General features: G+C 38.3%; 1 non-coding gene across 1 annotated transcript; it reads right to left on the bottom strand.

The window, feature by feature from the left end:
* Window positions 1-9,551: 9,551 nt before the first annotated feature.
* Window positions 9,552-9,658, bottom strand: LOC131200305 (U6 spliceosomal RNA). The gene has a single exon (XR_009155574.1). It is a non-coding gene; the product is annotated as a U6 spliceosomal RNA (small nuclear RNA).
* Window positions 9,659-18,224: the final 8,566 nt, after the last annotated feature.

Below are 18,224 nucleotides of genomic sequence, written 5' to 3'. Positions count from 1 at the left end.
GAGCTGTTGTCACTTATACCGTCTTCTGCCTCTTCATTGCCCGAACATAACACCTGGCCCCGCCCCCCTGCCTCTGCTGAGCTGCAACATCTGCAGGTTTTTTTTTTACTTTTAAAAGCCAGTTTTGCTTCAGCCGAAACAGGCCTTTAAAAGTAAAAAACAGCAGAACCTTATTTGTACTCTTACTTGTAGAAAACATGTTTTCTACAAGTAAGAGTAGAGATTCTAAGGCACTTACCTGATTACTAGGAATGCATGGCTCTCTTTCCAGCCTGAAAGCAGTTTCAGTTTTAGCCAGACAGAATCAATCGCTCAGCTAATCTATTTCCTCGGTGATCAACTGGCTGGCTTTGCTGAGGAACTCTGGGATTTGAAGTCCACAATAAAATAAAATAAAATAAAATAAAATAAAATAAAATAAAATAAAATAATAAAATAAAATATTTGTGCAGCTTTCTGAGATTTGGTGTGTTTCTTTAGTGTTTCACTCTAACTACACAAACACACAAAATCTCACAAAGCTGTATGTAGCATATTGTGTGTGTGTGTTAGTTGTGTGTGTGTAAAGTGTGAAAGTTGGTTTTTGAGCTTTTTGTGGCTATGTGAAGTGTGAAGTGCAGCTGCTTTTACATTGTGTGTAAGTTGTGTTGTGTGTGTGTAAAGTGTGAAAGTTGGTTTTTGGTACCTCTTACTGTTTTTTATACTTTGTTTATTATTTTTATTATTTATTGTTATTGGCCATGCCCACCAAGCCATCTGACCACCAAGCCATGCCCACCAATTAAGCCATGCCCACAGAACCAGTAGGGAAAATTTTTAGATTTCACCCCTGGTCCAGAGATATTTTACTAGAAGAGTACTCAAATCCTCTGCTTGAAATAAAATTCCCTATACCACCAGGCTTGAAATTTTAGACCTGGATAGCCTTGAACTACGCCGTCTATGTTCCAACCTAAGCTTAGTATACAAGATTATTTACCATAATGTCCTACCTGTTAATGAGTACTTTAACTTCAACTGTAATGACACAAAGGCTAGCAATAGATTCAAACTCAATGTAATTCGCTCTAATCTTGATTGTAAGAAATATGGCTTCTGCAATAGAGTAATAAATGTCTGGAACACTCTACCTGATCCTGTTGTTAGTCTTTCAAACCTCCGTACCTTCTACCTTAAACTGTCTACTGTGAACTTTTCACGTTTCTTAAAATGTTCCTAAGGGGGTGTTCATAAGTGCACCAGCATGCCTCCAACCCTGTCCTACTGTTCCTATTTATATGTACTCATTTTATGATGTTTTGCTTATTTATACCCTTTTATTTGTGCCAAATTATTTTCATGTGTCCATGTCTATGTTTATACTGTTACTTGTTTCCTTGTACTTGTTGACAAATAAATAAATAAACAAACAAACATGCTGTAGAAGAACAATTGTGTATGAGAGAGTTAAATATATATGTCTTTAAGCAATCTGTTGTGTAAAAGCGTGGTTGTGGATTGAAGAGACACAAGTTAAATTGTTTTTACAAGTGTAGCTATATCACACTGATCTTAATTTCAATTTTTCAGAAAAAGGACTTTTGGTAAATTGGCTTCTCCTAATTGATTGAATTTCTTACCACTGTTGCCCATAAACTACCCATCTTTCTTTTGGACATAATCTGCCTTTCACTCTGAACTATATTTGCATTTCCTAATCACATATTCAAAGCAAAGCAATGTATGCTGACCTAAAATTTAAATTTAAAAAAATACAGGAGTAAAACTTTTGAAATTGGAATGAATTCCTTATTCTGCTTGCATCAAATAAGATGATAGAATATCCATCTTCCCTGAATATTTCAATTAGAAAACAAATTATCTTTCATTCTCCTTTGTGATAAAAGTAGGAGAAAGGAATATACTTTGGATTCTAATTCACAATGAGTCCATGTCCAATAATGATGGAATCTCAGAAGTGTGCCTTCTCTATCACCACACTTGATCTCTGGAACAGCATTTCCCAGATATTTCAATGGATCCTTTTCCTGCTATTTTTCAAACAAAATCTAAAGGCTTAGTTTAGGCTAGAGTGAATGGAAGCTGTGTTATAAGTGTTCCCTCCAGAGTAACCCTCATGCTTTTTAAATTAGTTTTTATACATCATGCTGTTCTTGTTTGTCACCCAGCTGATTTAGTATTGTATAGTCCTTTAAATACAATGTATAAATGAGCAAACAAGCAGATTTAGATTTTTTGTACTCCTGATGGATTGTGAATTTCTTTGATCCTAGAATATTGCAAAACCATATTGAACATTGCATGTAAGCTTAGAGTTATTTCCATAGAAGGACAAATTAGTTTGCTGATGCTTTTAGTTTACAGTAAGAACTACTAAGTAGGGATATACATCACTACTAATAAAAGAGAATATATGTAGCCCCGGCTTGAAGTCTTTGGTGTTCTCTGAGTTTGGCTGTTTGCTTGCTGACCTTTCATTAGCTAACTAGGTAACATCATCAGTATACTACTTCACTACTTTGGCTTCATCAATTGAATTTATACCATAAGTAGTTTTTATCTCTCACTATACACCTGGTTGAAAAGAATACAGTGGACACCCCAAATTTTCAATATAGCTATGACCAGGGAGATCATTAAAACAACAAAGGCTAAAAATATGTCCAACTTTCCAGACAGGTAAGGAAATTTTATTTGAAGTAAATTCTCCAGGTCTTCAGCACCTTCCGAAAGAGTATTAGAGTGAGGGCCATTCTAATCTCTGGGGGAATGATGTTCTAGACAGAGAGGGCCACCATGGAGAAGGCCCTTCTTCTGGTCCAGGTGTATCTCCCTCTGGGATGGGACCCGCAACATTCCCTGCCTCCCTGTTGGGTAGATGTGACCAGCAAGAGATGGTCCCTCAGATAATCTGGTCCCAAGCCATGAAGGCTTTAGAAGTGACAACCAGCACTCTGAATTGCGCTCAGAAGCAAATCAGCAATCAATGCAGCTCCCACAGGAGAGGTGATATATCTGCACACCGGGCAGGGGTGAAATCTAAAAATTTTCCCTACCAGTTCTGTGGGTGTGGCTTAAATGGTGGGTGGGGCTTGGTGGTCAGGTGACTGAATGAGCATGGCCAATAATAATAAATAATAAAAATAATAAAGTATACAAAACTTGGGAGCGCACCAGTCTACCTTCTTTAAAAATAGAGGCACCAGTCTACTAGCCACCTACAGTGCTGATCAGCTGTAGTGCAGCCCATTGAAGCACTGCGGCCGTCATTTAAGGCCACTTGCAGCTATATCACCACCAAGAGCTTCAGGGACAGAGAAGAGGAACAGCGAGGCATGGGCAGTGGGGGAAGCAGGGATTTTTGCTACCAGTTCTCTGAACTACCCGCCCCCATCGCTAACGGATTACGCGATCTGGTCCAAACCAGGAGCATTTCACCCCTGACAGTGGGGTCTGCACAAAACCATATGGTCTGCTGCATTTTGCACCAACTGGAAGTTCCAGTTGCTCTTCAAGGGCAGCCCCATGTAGAGCGAATTGCTATAGTCAAGACAGGAAGTGACTGATTGTGAACATGAGTGATTGTGAGTAGCGACTGTTGGTCCAGGAAAGGGCATAACTGGTACACAACCTGCAGTTGCGCAAAGGCCCTCCTGGCCATGGCCACCACCTGCTCTTCGAGCAGGAGTCGTGAGTCCAGGAAAACCCCTAGATTATGAATTGGGTCTGTTTGGGATAGTGCCACCCCATCCAAGACCAAAGGTGGCAATTCTCCCTGAGCCAACAAATCCCAAACCCAGAGCCACCCAGTCTTGCAAGGGTTGTTTCAACCCACTGCTCCCCATCCAGCCCCTAACAGTCTCTAGGCACTGCAAGAGAGATGACACAACATCACTTAACTCACCACGGGCCGAGACTTACAGCTAAGTATCATCAGCATATTGGTGATACCTCAGTCCATAGTGATGGATGATCTCACCCAGTGGCTTCATATAAATTTTGAACAGGAGTGGAGAGAGTACCAAACCCTGCAGAACCCCATAAAGCAGTGAGTGAGGGCTGGATCTCTCCCCTCCTATCAACACTGACTGAGAGCAGCTGCAGAGGAAGGAAGTGAACCAAGATAGCATAAGGTCTTGTATACTCTTTTCTCAAAAGAAGAGATTTTTGTCATAATAAATTATCTTCACTGGTTTTGTGATCCATTAAGGAATGAGCTGACACTAATAAATTCATTTCACTTAACACCCTCACACCATGTCATAACTAGATTTCTAGAAATGAAAGATCATACATTTGCTAAGTGAATCAGCAAGGTTTGTTCCAAGTGGTGAAATCCAGTTTTTTTTTACTACCAGTTTCTGTGGGCGTGGCTTGGTGGGCATGGTGTGGTGGGTGTGGCAGGGGAGGGATACTGCTAAATCTCCATTCCCACCCCACTCCAGGGGAAGGATACTGCAAAATCCCCATTCCCTCCCAGTCCTGGGGGAAGGATATTGCAAAATCTCCATTCCCACGCCACTCTGGAGCCAGTTCTCTGAATTATTCAAAATTTCCACTATCGGTTCTCCAAACTACTCAAAATTTCCGCTACCAGTTCTCTAGAACCTGTCAGAACCTGCTGGATTTCACCCCTGGTTTGTTCCTTCTAGAACCATTTGTTCAACCTTGGCAATGTATCCTGCCTTGACCAGAACAGTCCAAAGATGGATAGAAAGGTCAAGATGATGGCCACAACAGTGTCATCAAACCTTCTGTTTTTTTATGTGTCATATTAATCATGCTGGAATAGATTACTGTTCTCTACAGTGTGTTTTTCTTAAGATACAAACCCTTTCTGTGCAAAAATCTGTTTCCTAAGAAATTGCAAGTAATCCTTAAAATAAAAATGTCAACAATAATTTCAAATCTATATCTAATTTTGGGATTACCAGTGTGATGCAGTAACACAATGGCATCCCCTGATGATTCACCTGAGCTATGTTTTTGAGGCAGCAAATCCAGCTTGAGTGCAAGAATCTAAACTACGGCATTTTGGAAATCAAAGAAGAGTTCATGTTTCTTAGATAATTAATTGCCCAAAGAGCTATTCTTACTGGGGTTTTTAAAAATTTACTTTATATAAGACTGCCGGTTTGGTCTCGTGTTTAAGGCACCTGGCTAGAAAGCAGGAGGCCAAGAGTTCTAGTCCTGCCTTAGCCATGAAAGCCAGTAGGGAAGCCTTCGACCAATCACTCTCTCTCAGCCCAACTCACGTTAGAGGATTTTTATTTTGGGGAAACTAAAAGGAGGATGTTGGGTTCGATATATTCACTGCCTAGAGTTATTTGTAAAAATAATAAATGTAGTATACAAATAAATAAAAAATAAAATATTGTGTTATTATAAATTATTATGCATTATGTTATTTCAATACAATATTTACAAAGTATAATTAAATTCTTGACAGTCTGCTATTTAGATACCTTAGAGTATTAGAAGTGAAAAAGAAAAACAATATATATATTGTACCAATATTAAATTCAATTTAGGATATCAATCTTTCATACCAATATGAAGTTGATGTAGTTGCTTGAACTACTCTGAAAGAGGTGGTTGGCATGTATTGTCATGAATTGAGGAAACATTTTTCTCAAGAACATAGTTCTTATTAATAAATTAGTGTCACTGAGAACTTCAGAAGTGGAATTTCAATGAAATTCAGTCACCTGAAAAAATCTGCAATGATTTCTAGAAGATTTGGCATGCTTCTTGTAATTTTTATCTTATTCATCCAAAAAGCAGTATAATTTGAATACTTTAACATTCCATTTCCTGTAAAGGAAAGTCCTTGTATCCTGCTGCATATGAAATATGGCAAGCCTGTCCCATGATAGTAGTCCAGCTTTTCTACAAATATATTATGAGACAACATATTTACCTGCCACAATTGCTGCCAGGAGATTTGTAGCAGATGGGCATGTTAACATAACAAGGAAGTACAATTCGGCTCTGCTCTCAATAAGCATATGTCATTTGAGAAATAGGCAACACAAAATAGTTTGAAACCAAATTAAATTTCATTGTAAATTCATTACCAAGATAAACCATGATTTCTTTATATAATCAAGATTCAGGAAAAGGTGGCTTATTTTCTTTTCCTACTTCAAACTGCAGATATGTTGAAAGCAAAGAGTAATTTTAGGCCAACCAAAGAAAAAGTGAAAATGATTTTTTTTTCTTAGTAGATTGTGAATGAAAATGCATGAGCAAAACCAGGTGAAAAATCTACCAGTGACACTTTGCCTGCTGGTTTGGAAATGTGTACATTAAACACTCAGAGCAGGTCATGTTTACCTTGCATGCTGTTCCCAGGATTCTTGGAAACAGTTGAGACAAAATGACAAAATGACAATAATCTGTTAAAACATTTGTCCTCAAACCTGATGTAACAGAGAACTAAAATAGCAAAAAACAAAACAGCATATACAGACTTTTTCCATTGGTTTCCTTGCCTTTTACACCTTTTACCTGTCTTCTTGCTGGCTCTTTCAGATTTCATTTTGGGTCCAGCCTGTGAAGTTCTGTGAAATATTTTAAATTGAATTTGAACATTATATTTGGGGGAGAGGGGAGAGAATATAGGATTTTCTGTGATGTGTGTTTTGCCAATAGAACTAAATTATTTATTGCTACTAGCACCACCATACTTGTGAAAGAGAAGCAGAGTAAAGGGGATTTCTGGAGGAAAATCATTTGTACCTGAGGCTATATAAAGATGAAATTTTGGAAAACAAAGTGATGGAGAACTGCCCTAATCCTGCAGAGTATGCCAATTATATTTAGCAATCAAGTGGTTAAACTAATCACACAGTTCTGTGGAACACACTTCTGTATGCTACAAACAGAAATACTTTTTGGAGCTTCTGTATATAATTCCCTGATGCTACATCACATAAATGTAAACAAGATTTTTGACAGATGTTCCATAGGCTGCATTATACAGAGAATGCAGCTTATGTATGAATAGCCTACAGTTTGATCACAGGAAAGAGTATGCTGTTTTGCAATGAAAAGCCCTCTTTTATTGGAAATGAAGTAAGAGATAGAGGAGGCAGTTGACTCCCATTTGTTTAACCATCTGCAAAATGTTAGCAAAGCTCTTTTCACCTGTATTTGTTCATAATTATGAGCCATAATTTATGCCTAGCCATTCCTTGTAGAGAAATGATCTCTGCAAAGTGGCATTTTTGAAAATCACTAGGAACCTTTAGTACCACGGAATGAGGCAACCACTTTCAGCAGGGTATGACTAACCAGGAGTGTGTAACGCTGGTGCTGCTGACCTTTCTCTGTTTATCACTAGTTTTCCAGATGCAATTCAAAACACTGGCTTTGACTTTTAAATCATTGTATTGCTTGATAGCAAGTAGGATTTTCTTCTCCAGACAGTACACTTATTGCGGAAGAAGCTGTTGGTTGTCTCCCATTTCTATGAAGTGAGGGAAGTCAAGAAGCATTGCTTTTCTGTTATTGCTGTTATTGGAATAGTCTTTTCTTGGAAATTATATTAGCTCTATTTTTACAGCATTTCATGATAAAGATGGAGCTCTTCCAGATAGAATATGAGAGTTAATTGGTTCATGTGTAGTAGCATCAGTTATTGCCCTTATTTTTAGTTTGAATCTAATTAACTGGGTGAGTAATGAATTCTCCATCAATTTTATTTTAACAGTGTTATCATTATTAAGAAAGACTGCATTTTGGTATGTCAGTTTATTGAATCTTAATGGGGACATTTAAGGATGAGAAATCCAGTGGATATTTCCATTATTCCACTATGCTAAATCATTGAGAGTCTCTGGCAGGTTCAGCAATATGCAAGTGTATTCAATAAATAAACATAAACATACAACCTGCCTATGTGCCCTGCAACAAAAACTGTGTAACTATGATTCAAACATCCCCTGTAAAATACCTCTTGATTTTAGTTTTGTTACTGTTTGCAGTAAACTGTTCTGGAGTTTTGTTTTTCTTGCTGCAGGTAACTTCTTGCACAGATTTTGGTGTTGGTCCTTTCTACCAGGACTCACCTCTGATGGGAATCTTTTTTTTCAGATTTTCATAAACTTTTTGCCTTATTTCAGGGATACATTCTGCAGTTTTTAAGAAGTGAAATGTAATGCGGAAGTGATAGGTGGTTTACTAATGTAGTATTTGGAAGATAGACACAGACCTCACAAGATTTTATATAGAGAATATTTATGCATCTGACATCACTGCAAAGAAATATAAGGCACATGGCCACATCATTCTTAAGATACTCACAACAAATATAGCCCTTTTCCTACTCACTTAGCTTAATTTCTCTGTTGTGATACAACTGCCACTGCAATATCACAATTTAATATCACTGTACTCTTGTTTACATAATTCAGCCTGTTCCTCAAAGCAAACTGTATTTTCCATTTTATCCCTCTGTTTCTCATATTGTGTTGTAAAAGCAAGTGTACGGGAGTCTTTTTAAAAATGAATTATTATTTTACAGAGCCACAAAATCATAATATTGGAGGGTGTTACTCATCCTCTCTCACATGCTGATACCTCTTAGAAAATTACCCACCTGGGGGACCAGTAAGCCTGAAAAAGCTCTACCGCCTGATAATGATGCCTGGTGCCGGGGATAAATGAAAGAATTTTCATTAAAATCAAAATGCTGCAGTGATGAATAATGAGGGGGTTGCAGTTGGAAAAAGGAGAATTAACTTTTTCAGGCTGCTACTTAAAAACCTTTTCCCATCAATTTCATTTAATCCCCCACTGAATCTAATTAGAGTCTTTTTTAAAGTGTGTATGATGGATAATGTCCATGTGTCTGTGAATGGTGCATGTGATATAAATGAGAGAATGAAGGGGAATTGAACTTACTTCAGTTTTGTGACGCTGTTAGTTTAAAGCTAGACAAAAAGTGGGATAGATAGCATCACAATCAGATGGATTTGTAGCTGACTGACAAAATGTATTCAACGAGTAGTGCTTAATGGTATTGCCTGTACGTGGAGGGAAGTAAGCAGTGGGGTACCAAGAGTTTCCATCTTTGGCCCAGTACTCTACAACATAAATGACTTAGATGAGAGAATAGAAGGAGAACTCACAGTGGGGGGATTCAGCCAGTTCTCACTGGTTCAAAAGAACCATTTGTAAATTTTCTGAGCAGTTTAGTGAACCAGTTGTTGGAAGAAATCTTTTTCTCACTTTACAGGGCTAGTCCTGTCAGGAACGTGTGCCTCTGTGTTGTTTCTAGCCTAATCCTTATCTTTATTGCTTTGCTGAAGTATTTTCAAAAACTGCCTCTACTACATAGTAACAGCTAATGATTCTTGGCAGTACGCCCAGACTAGCTGGAGCGTCTCTGGAGCTTTGTTTGTTTGTTTGTTTGTTTTCTGGTACTTTGTTAGGGACTTGACTTTTTAAAAAGCTTTTTACACTGCTTGGGGTGAACTTTTGGGGTGTACTTCCAAGAGGCAGGATACAAGCTTAGCACTCTGTCTGATTTTTTAAATTTATTTTTTAAAAATATGGAGCGCTTCACGAATTTGTGTGTCATCTTTGTGCAGGAACCATGCTAATCTTCTCTGTATCGTTCCAATTTTAGTATATGTGCTGCCGAAACAAGCACCATCTGATTTTTTTTAACTCCCTTTCTGGAGGCGTGTGATTTTTCCTTAAACTGGGATATCATTAGGATATATTGTGAGGTGAGACCAGCTGATATCTTTAAGTGGTGCAAATGGATCTAAGGATTGCTTCTCCTGGGTGTGAAAGGGTGCTTTGTCATGTTTGGAGGAAATACTCCCCAGTTGGGATTCTTCCAGCCAGGATGCATGGATCAGTGCTTTGAAGAAATAATTGAATAATGAAGCATAGCTGCCGGAAAGAAGCTTTTAATGACAAGGAAACAAGATGAATGTCACATTCAGCAAGGCTTCTTGACTAGCTAGAAAGATTGACATTCAAATGTGAGTTTATATACCCTTTCTGAGTTTTTTGTCTAAAACTGGTTTTTGGTGATGTTTAATTCTATGCTTGGTGACATTTATCCTGTCTCTATTGATAGTATAATTTTCCTTATTCAGCTTTGTTTGGAAGGAAAAAGGTTAATCTCTGTTCCTGAAAAGAAACACAGTTGAGAAATCTGGCTAGTTCCTGTGTCTATTTGTTCTGGTAATTGATTTAATACAGGGGTGAAATCCAGCAGGTTCTGGAGAACCAATAGTGGAAATTTTGAGCAGTTTGGAGAACTGGCAAATACCACCTCTGGCTGGCCCCAGAGTGCAGTGGGAATGGAGATTTTGCAGTATGCTTCTGCTGGAGTGGGGTGAGAATGGGGATTTTGCATGTCCACCAAGCCACATCACAACTACCAAGCCACACCCACAGAACTGGTAGTAAAAGAATTTGGATTTCGCCACTGATTTAACAAGGGCAGCTGCTGTAAGCTCTGGCAATGAGCCAGACAGGTTTTTTTTCTTCCCTTGTGTTTTAGTTAAAAAGGATTTAAACAGTTTGTGATTTAATTATTTGTATTGTGTTTGGATTATTTGGTGTCTCATGTCTTTTTCCTCTATCTGGGGAAGGGGCCTCCCTTCAGTCAGTTCACTGAGCACAGGAGTCTCTTGTCTATGGAGATTCTTCAGTTGTTCAGACTGTGGTTGTCCAAAATGTGCTTTTTTCAAGAGTGTTGAAAGAAACATCCATCTGGTTCAGAGAAAGACACTGGAAACATGGAAGCTGATTGGAAAGATGGTTTATTGGTGAACAGGACCACATGGGCTTGAGGTCCTGGGCAGCTGACCAATTGGTTTATTTATTATTTAAATTTGTATACCGCCCTTCTCCCGAAGGACTTTGATGAGTACCTGGATTTTTATACAGTTTGTTCTACAGCATTTGGTAATTTAGAGGCTTGTTTTGTGTATTTTGTTATTTGATTTTAATTAGTTTGTCTTGCAAAGGGAAAAATATAATTTTCTGCCTTTTTAATATTTCTCAAAATATTTCATTCTTCTCGGGGGGGGGTTGTGTGCTAACTTTCTACAAGGGGCAACTGGACTTAGGACTTTCTTGGTTTCCAGAAAGTCCAGTTGCCTCTTGAAAAAGCACCTTTGGGATAGGAGTCTCTTCATTGCTTTGGAGTGGTCAAGGCACCATTGCTCATTGAAGGTAAGATTAAAAAAAAGAGGAAGGGATGTGGATCCTTCAGTTCATTTTAATTTCCTCTCATGATAATAAGGCTTAGTCACATAGCACCAGGCTTGAAGTTTATTTAGATATCTGTGGGTGTACTAATTTTATTGTGATCCTGACAAGCTTGGGAGACTTGAACTTGGGTCCCCTATATACTTTGTTTATTTGTCTCTTTAGCTCAGCATTTTGTAGCCCAAATATGCCCACTCACTTTCTGAAGAACTTAAATGACCTCACTGCTAAAGGGTTTCACTTTATGAGCAAGAGTTGGCTGCTAGTTATCATTGCATTTTAACTATTTTAATTCCTCAAAGTGCTCTGGCACCCTGCCTGATCAGTAACTCCGAGTTGCAGGTATTGCTGAATGATTTAGGTTTCCATGGTGGCTGTGGCTTTCATTGATCTTCAGTGTATATTTCCCCATTTCTAATCTAATGTTTGGTATTTAGGGCAGCTTTTTGCAAGCAAAGAAGCTTTTTGTATTTTTTGTACAAGCAATCTTTGATTTACAACAGTTCATTTAGTGACCATTCAAAGTTACAATAGCACTAAAAAAATGACTTATGACCATTTTTCACATTTACAACCATTGCAGCATCCCCACGGTCACGAGAGGCTGGGAGAGGCAAAGTGCCCCTTGATGTGAGTAATGCCGAGTTGGCCACACCCACCCAGTCACATGACCACCCAGCCACGTCTACGCAGCTGATCATTAGGGCAGAGAACCAGTTGTTAAGTTACTTGAATCCCACCACTGGGAACTCATCAAATTTGCAGATGATTCTAAGCTGGTAGGAATAGCCAACACCTTAGATCAGGGCTATCAAACTTGCAGCCTGCGGGCTGGATGCGTCATGCACTAGCTACGCCCATGCCTGGCTTAGCAAAGAGGGGAAAAGTCCTGATACATCACATGCTGCTGCTGTGACGATGCAAGGTTGACACCCCTGCCGTAGATGATAGGTTCAAGATCCAGTTGGACCTTGAAAGACATGAACTCTGGCTCCTATCTAACAAAATTTTCCTTCAAAAAAGGAAAAAAAAACAGATCCAGGAAACTATAGACCTATCAGCCTAACCTCAATACCGCGGAAGATTTTGGAAAAGATAATCAAGCAACGAATCACCGAACACCTAGAAGCAAACAAAGTAATAACCAAAAGTCAACATGGGTTTGTCAAAAACAGATCATGCCAGACTAATCTTATTGCATTCTTTGACAAAGTGACAAAATTAGTGGACTAGAGGAATGCTGTTGATATAATTTACTTGGACTTCAGTAAAACATTTGATAAAGTAGACCATAACCTACTACTAGATAAAGTAGAAAAATGTGGGTTAGACAGCACCACCACCAGATGGATTCATAACTGGCTGACCAACCGCACTCAATGTGTAGTCCTCAACGGAACTACATCCACATAGAGGGAAATATGCAGTGGAGTACCCCAAGGCTCTGTTTTAGGCCCAGTACTCTTCAACATCTTCATCAATGATTTGGATGAGGGGATAGATGGGGAACTCATCAAATTTGCAAATGACACCAAGCTGGCAGGAATAGCCAAGACTCCAGAAGATAGGCTCAAGTTACAGAAAGATCTTGACAGACTAGATCATTGGGCGCTATCTAACAAAGTGAAATTCAACAGTGACTTCCTGTTTGGCACCGTAGGTGATGGCGTGTCAAGGTTCCAGAAATACCTCTTCTGCGTAAAAGAAACTCAGGCATTTTTTTTCCCCAGAGTTCTTTACTAGCATGAGGAGACTGGCACGCGATGAGTGCAATTCCAAAACTGAAGTTCCGGATTCTTTTCCCCAGTTATACAAACCCCAAGAGTCCCACCCCCCTGAACCCTTTGATGGTCACATGGTCCCACGTTCTCCCAGTCCATTCGAATATCTTCTTGCCACTCTTCCTGCAGATGTGAACCCCATCCGACCTTGACCGTCTAAAGAATGATACCATACCCCTCAGCCCCCCTTCTTCCCCTCAGGGGAAAAATGTGGCAGCGTCTGGAAACCTAAAGTCTAATATGGTTTCCAGGCCTGACAGGGCAGTGATCTTTACGATTACCAACCTCTGGATTATGTGGAATTGCTAGGACAGCTTAAATCTGCTGTCCAGTGGTTCGAAAAACCCTCTCTTCGGGAGAAGAAGAGATGGTGAGCTGAGGGCAGAGGTAGAATTTCCCTAAAGCCCTTCAGAAAAAAGGGGTTTGAAGGGTTAAGTTCCCTCCAGCAACCCGAAGTGCTCCAGATCCGAGGATTTTTCTGCTTTGGCGGAACCAATCACCACGACCAAACACCGAGATTTATTTTGGACAATAAAGGATTATACCGGACAGAACGAAAGTGGGAGAACTTTATGCAAGTAGCCAAGCCAATTCCCCGTTACTTTGTAACAAGCTTGAAAACAGCAAGAAAATGGAGGCGAATTGTTAACAAGCTAACGAGTGGAAAGTGAAAGTGATACTTTTAGTGTTTGCCGTCTGCTGCTGGTAAATTGCATGTTATTTGCTACTTTAACTCTTTAACTCTTTGCTGCCTGCTGATAGAATCTAGGGGAGATTTTTAAATATTGCTTTAAAAGACTGTGTTTCTCAGAGGTTAAGAAGATTTAAAGTGAATATTAAGTTGGAAATAAATAAATAATTTTATAGAAGATGGCAGCCAAACAATTAAAGTCTACTGTAACAAAGGGCTCTGGAATTTCATCAGCTGGTGCCTCTCCAGCTCATACAGCAGAGACTAGAACATTGAATTTAGAGGCGTTACAAGAGAATTTAAAAGACTTTATACAAGAAAAATTTAAAGTAATAACTGATGAGATGTCTGAAATGAAAGAGCAGATATTAGAAATTCAAGTGGGAAATAAAGAAGTTAAGGAAGGATTTGTAATTGCAGTACAAAGTTTGGCAACAAATGTGATTTTATTAGAAGAGGAAGTTGAAGAAATTAAGCAACATAATTCAAAATTAGAAAATAAAATGGATGAATTTCAAAGTAAAATGGAAAAAACAGATGATGAAATAGTTTTGATACAATATAGAAATATGGAATTTGCTCTAAGAATCCGTGGCTTGAATGAAAATAAAGAAGAGAATTTAAGGAAGGGGGGGGTCTTAAAATGCCTAATTTAAAATTGTATTATGAAGCAGTTGTCTTATCATTAATTACTGATTGGATTAATTTGACTGAGGAAAGAGTTTTGAATATAGAAGGTTATGGTTTGTTATATGGGTGGCATGCCTATTTATTATATGATAAGAAAGTAGATAAAATATTTAAAAATAATATAATTAGAAATGCATTATTGAGGGTCTGGAGGAAATATCAATATAAATTAGATGGAAAGATTCCAATATGGGCAGTCCCGAGACACATGATAGAAAATATAAATATATATCAAAAGATGGAGGTAGTTACCTATAAAGAACTTCTTTGTATGGAAAAGGGGGAATTACAATTAAAATCCAGAGAAAAGATGGGGGAAGAAGGGAAAAATTATACATGGTTCCAATATGGACAATTACAAGCTAGATGGAAATTAGATAAAAAAATAGGTGTTAAGCAAACTGAGGATAATTTGTTAAAACAAATGAGAGATCAAGGCCAACAGCATATTAAGAAGTTGTATAATGTATTAGTAGAAATAGACTCAGAGACTGAACTGGTTAAGGATTGTATGATTAAGTGGGCACAAAAATGTTTGAAACTTGGGAAAGAATTTGGGTGAGGAATGTTAAATTTACACAAGTGCAAAATATGAGAGAAAATTTTTATAAGATGTTTTATAGATGGCATTTAGACCCCAAAAAGTTGTCATGTATGTATCCTAATGTACAGGCTAAATGTTGGAGATGCGATTGTGAAGATGCCACTTATTACCATATATGGTGGACTTGTAAAAAAGTTAAAGCATTTTGGATTAAAGTATGGTGGATCATGCAGAATATTTTGAAAAAGAAGATTAAGTTTACTCCGCAGTTCTTTCTACTAGGAATAATTATGGATTGTACAGCTATAGAGACTAAACTGATTTTGAACTTAATAACAGCCGCAAGACTTTTGATTGCTCAATATTGGAAGAAAGAAGAATTACCTACAATTGAAGAATGGACACTTAAAAGTATCAAATCTGGCAGAAATGGCAAAAATCTCTGCTTACTTGAAAGACTATACACAAGAAAAATATATTTTAGAATGGAAAATGTGGATTGATTATATTCAAAATAAGTATCAGATAAAAAAATATCGAATAGCATATGAGTAAATTTAGGAAATATTTTGTATTAGATATATTTCTGAAGGAGAGGGGAATTGAGAGTGTGATTATGTGTGGAGTGACTAGAGATTATAATTTAGGAATTATTTTGGATTATGATTGTTAGTTTTGATACCCTGCATTTTGTTCTGGGAAGTCGGGGTGGGGGGTGGGGGGTAAGGGGGAGGGGAACTGGGAGGGGTTTGAGGGTAGAGATGGAGTGATGGTTAATGTACAGGGATTATTGAAGATGTATAAATATAATTAATGTAGGGTCGGGTCTGCCCAGTTACCATTTTAGAACGGTGGGGAGGGAGAAAAGAGAGAGTAGGAGGTAGGAAAGAGGAGAAGAGGAAGGAAGAGGGGTAGAAGAGGGAGAAGGAAGGTGTAGAGTGGAGGGAGGAGAGGATGTAGATAAGAGAAGGAGAGGAAGGTTTGGAAAGTAAAAGAAGGTAGAAGAGGGAAGAGTGTTAAAAAGGGGGGTGGTGACTGGGCAAGCCCGACTAATTGTATATAACTGTACATTGGATGAATTATTTGATATGATTGTAAAAATAAAACTTTTTTTTTTTGTAAAAAAAAGTGAAATTCAACAGTGAAAAAAGTAGGGTTCTACAATTAGGCCAAAAAACCCAAAATGCACAGGTACCGTATATGTGGTACCTTGCTCAATAGTAGTAACTGTGAGAGGGATCTTGGAGTCCTAGTGGGCAACCATTTATATATGAGCCAGCAGTGTGCAGCAGCTGCCAAAAAAGCCAACACAATTCTGGGCTGTGTAAACAGAGGGATAGAATCAAGATCACATGAAGTGTTAATACCACTTTATAATGCCTTGGTAAGGCCACACTTGGAATATTGCATTCAGTTTTGGTTGCCACGATGTAAAAAAGATGTTGAGATTCTAGAAAGAGTGCAGAGAAGAGCAACAAAGATGATTAGGGGACTGGAGGCTAAAACATATGAAGAACGATTGCAAGAACTCGGTATGCCTAGTTTAATGAAAAGAAGGACTAGGGGAGACATGATAGCAGTGTTCCAATATCTCAGGGGTTGCCACAAAGAAGAGGGAGTCAAACTATTCTCTAAGCACCTGAGGATAGAACAAGAAGCAATGGGTGGAAACTAATCAAGGAGAGAAGCAGCTTAGAACTAAGGAGAAATTTCCTGACAGTTAGAACAATTAATCAGTGAAACAACTTGCCTGCAGAAGTTGTAAATGCTCCAACACTGGAAATTTTTAAGAAAATGTTGGATAACCATTTGTCTGAAATGGTGTAGGGTTTCCTGCCTGTGCAGGGGGTTGGACTAGAAGACCTCCAAGGTCCCTTCCTACTATGTTGTTGTTGTTGTTGTTGTTGTTGTTGTTTTTGTTGTTGTTATTAAAATGAAATTCAGTGTAGAGAAAGTAAAGACTTAGACTTAGGCAAGAAAAACCAAAAGTACAAATATAGAATGGGTAAAACCTGGCTTAAGAACTTTAACTGTGAGAGGGATCTTGAAGTCTTAGTGGACAATCAATTAAAAATGAACCAACAGTGTGCGATGGCAGTCAAAAAAGCCAATGCAATCTTAGATTGCATTAACAGAGGTATATAATCAAGATCAAGTGAGGTAGGGACTTCCAGTGGCTCCGCTCTCTTCGAAGGATGTCCTAAGGGCGCCTGCGCTGGGATTCTGTAAAAGAGCTGGTGAAAACAGCGAATATCAGCTGTTTGCCAGCTGAAAGTACTTTCCCCGGTAAAGGGGAAGGGAAAGAGCAGAAGAGGGAAAGGTAGAACTCTCTAGAGGCCCCGCTTGGGGAACGTGAAGGGGAAAGTTCCCTGGAAATCCCTTTGCAGCAGCTCCAGCCCCAGCGTGTCTTGCTCCATGCAGAAAGAGAAGAGAGCGACCACTTCTGCTTCAAGTGATTGTTATGGATATTTATAAGCAGACGGAATAAACACAGGAGATCAGTCATTTAAATTGCAAGTATTAAATCTGACTTCTATTTTTTTAAAAACTTTTTTTTTCTTCTTTCATCTACAATCAACATAATGAAATAAAATGGTGTTTACTTGCTGAGAAAGTGAAAGTGAATGGAGACTTTATCTTATTGTGCTGGACTGTGGACTGTTGGATTATTTTAGTTTGTTTAAGTATTTTATAAGGGGATTCTCAGCAAGAACTTTGCCATGAAGGTTCTTTCAGAAGAATGGATTCGTGACTTTATACAGGATTATACAGAAAGAATGTATTTAATTATTCAAAAATACGAATTGATAAAAAATGGAGACGTTTTGGATGAGAATTTGGAGGAAATTAACCAGTGTAATCAGGACTTGGAAAATGGAATGGAGGAGATACAAACAAAAGTGGATAAATATGAAGATATGATCGTGAATAAACAAGTTGTTATAAAGAAGCTTTTTTTAAAAAGTGTGGATGAAATGCCTGAATTTGTGCTACAGGAGGTGTCTCCCGAAATGGAAAAATTCACAGGGTTAATGCTTACCAGGAGTTCTCTTTTTGGACTGATGGAATATACGGCAGTAACTTGTGGATTCTTGGACATAAGGAATTACTAGGAAATATTGCGACTGACTTTTCAAAAGGAGTAATGAAGGAAAGACAGAGACTAATGCATCAAAAAAAATGGCAAGAGACAAAAGTATTATCCTTGAAAGAATTTTTTTTTGAAATATTAACAGATAAAAATATTAGCGTCCCTGAAAGACAATACGTGAGGAAGAAA

Source organism: Ahaetulla prasina, chromosome 5 (assembly GCF_028640845.1).
Source record: "Ahaetulla prasina isolate Xishuangbanna chromosome 5, ASM2864084v1, whole genome shotgun sequence".
In the NCBI taxonomy this organism is placed as follows: domain Eukaryota; kingdom Metazoa; phylum Chordata; class Lepidosauria; order Squamata; family Colubridae; genus Ahaetulla; species Ahaetulla prasina.
The sequence above is the reverse complement of the archived record's forward strand: the minus strand, read 5'-3'. Positions and strand labels throughout refer to the sequence as shown.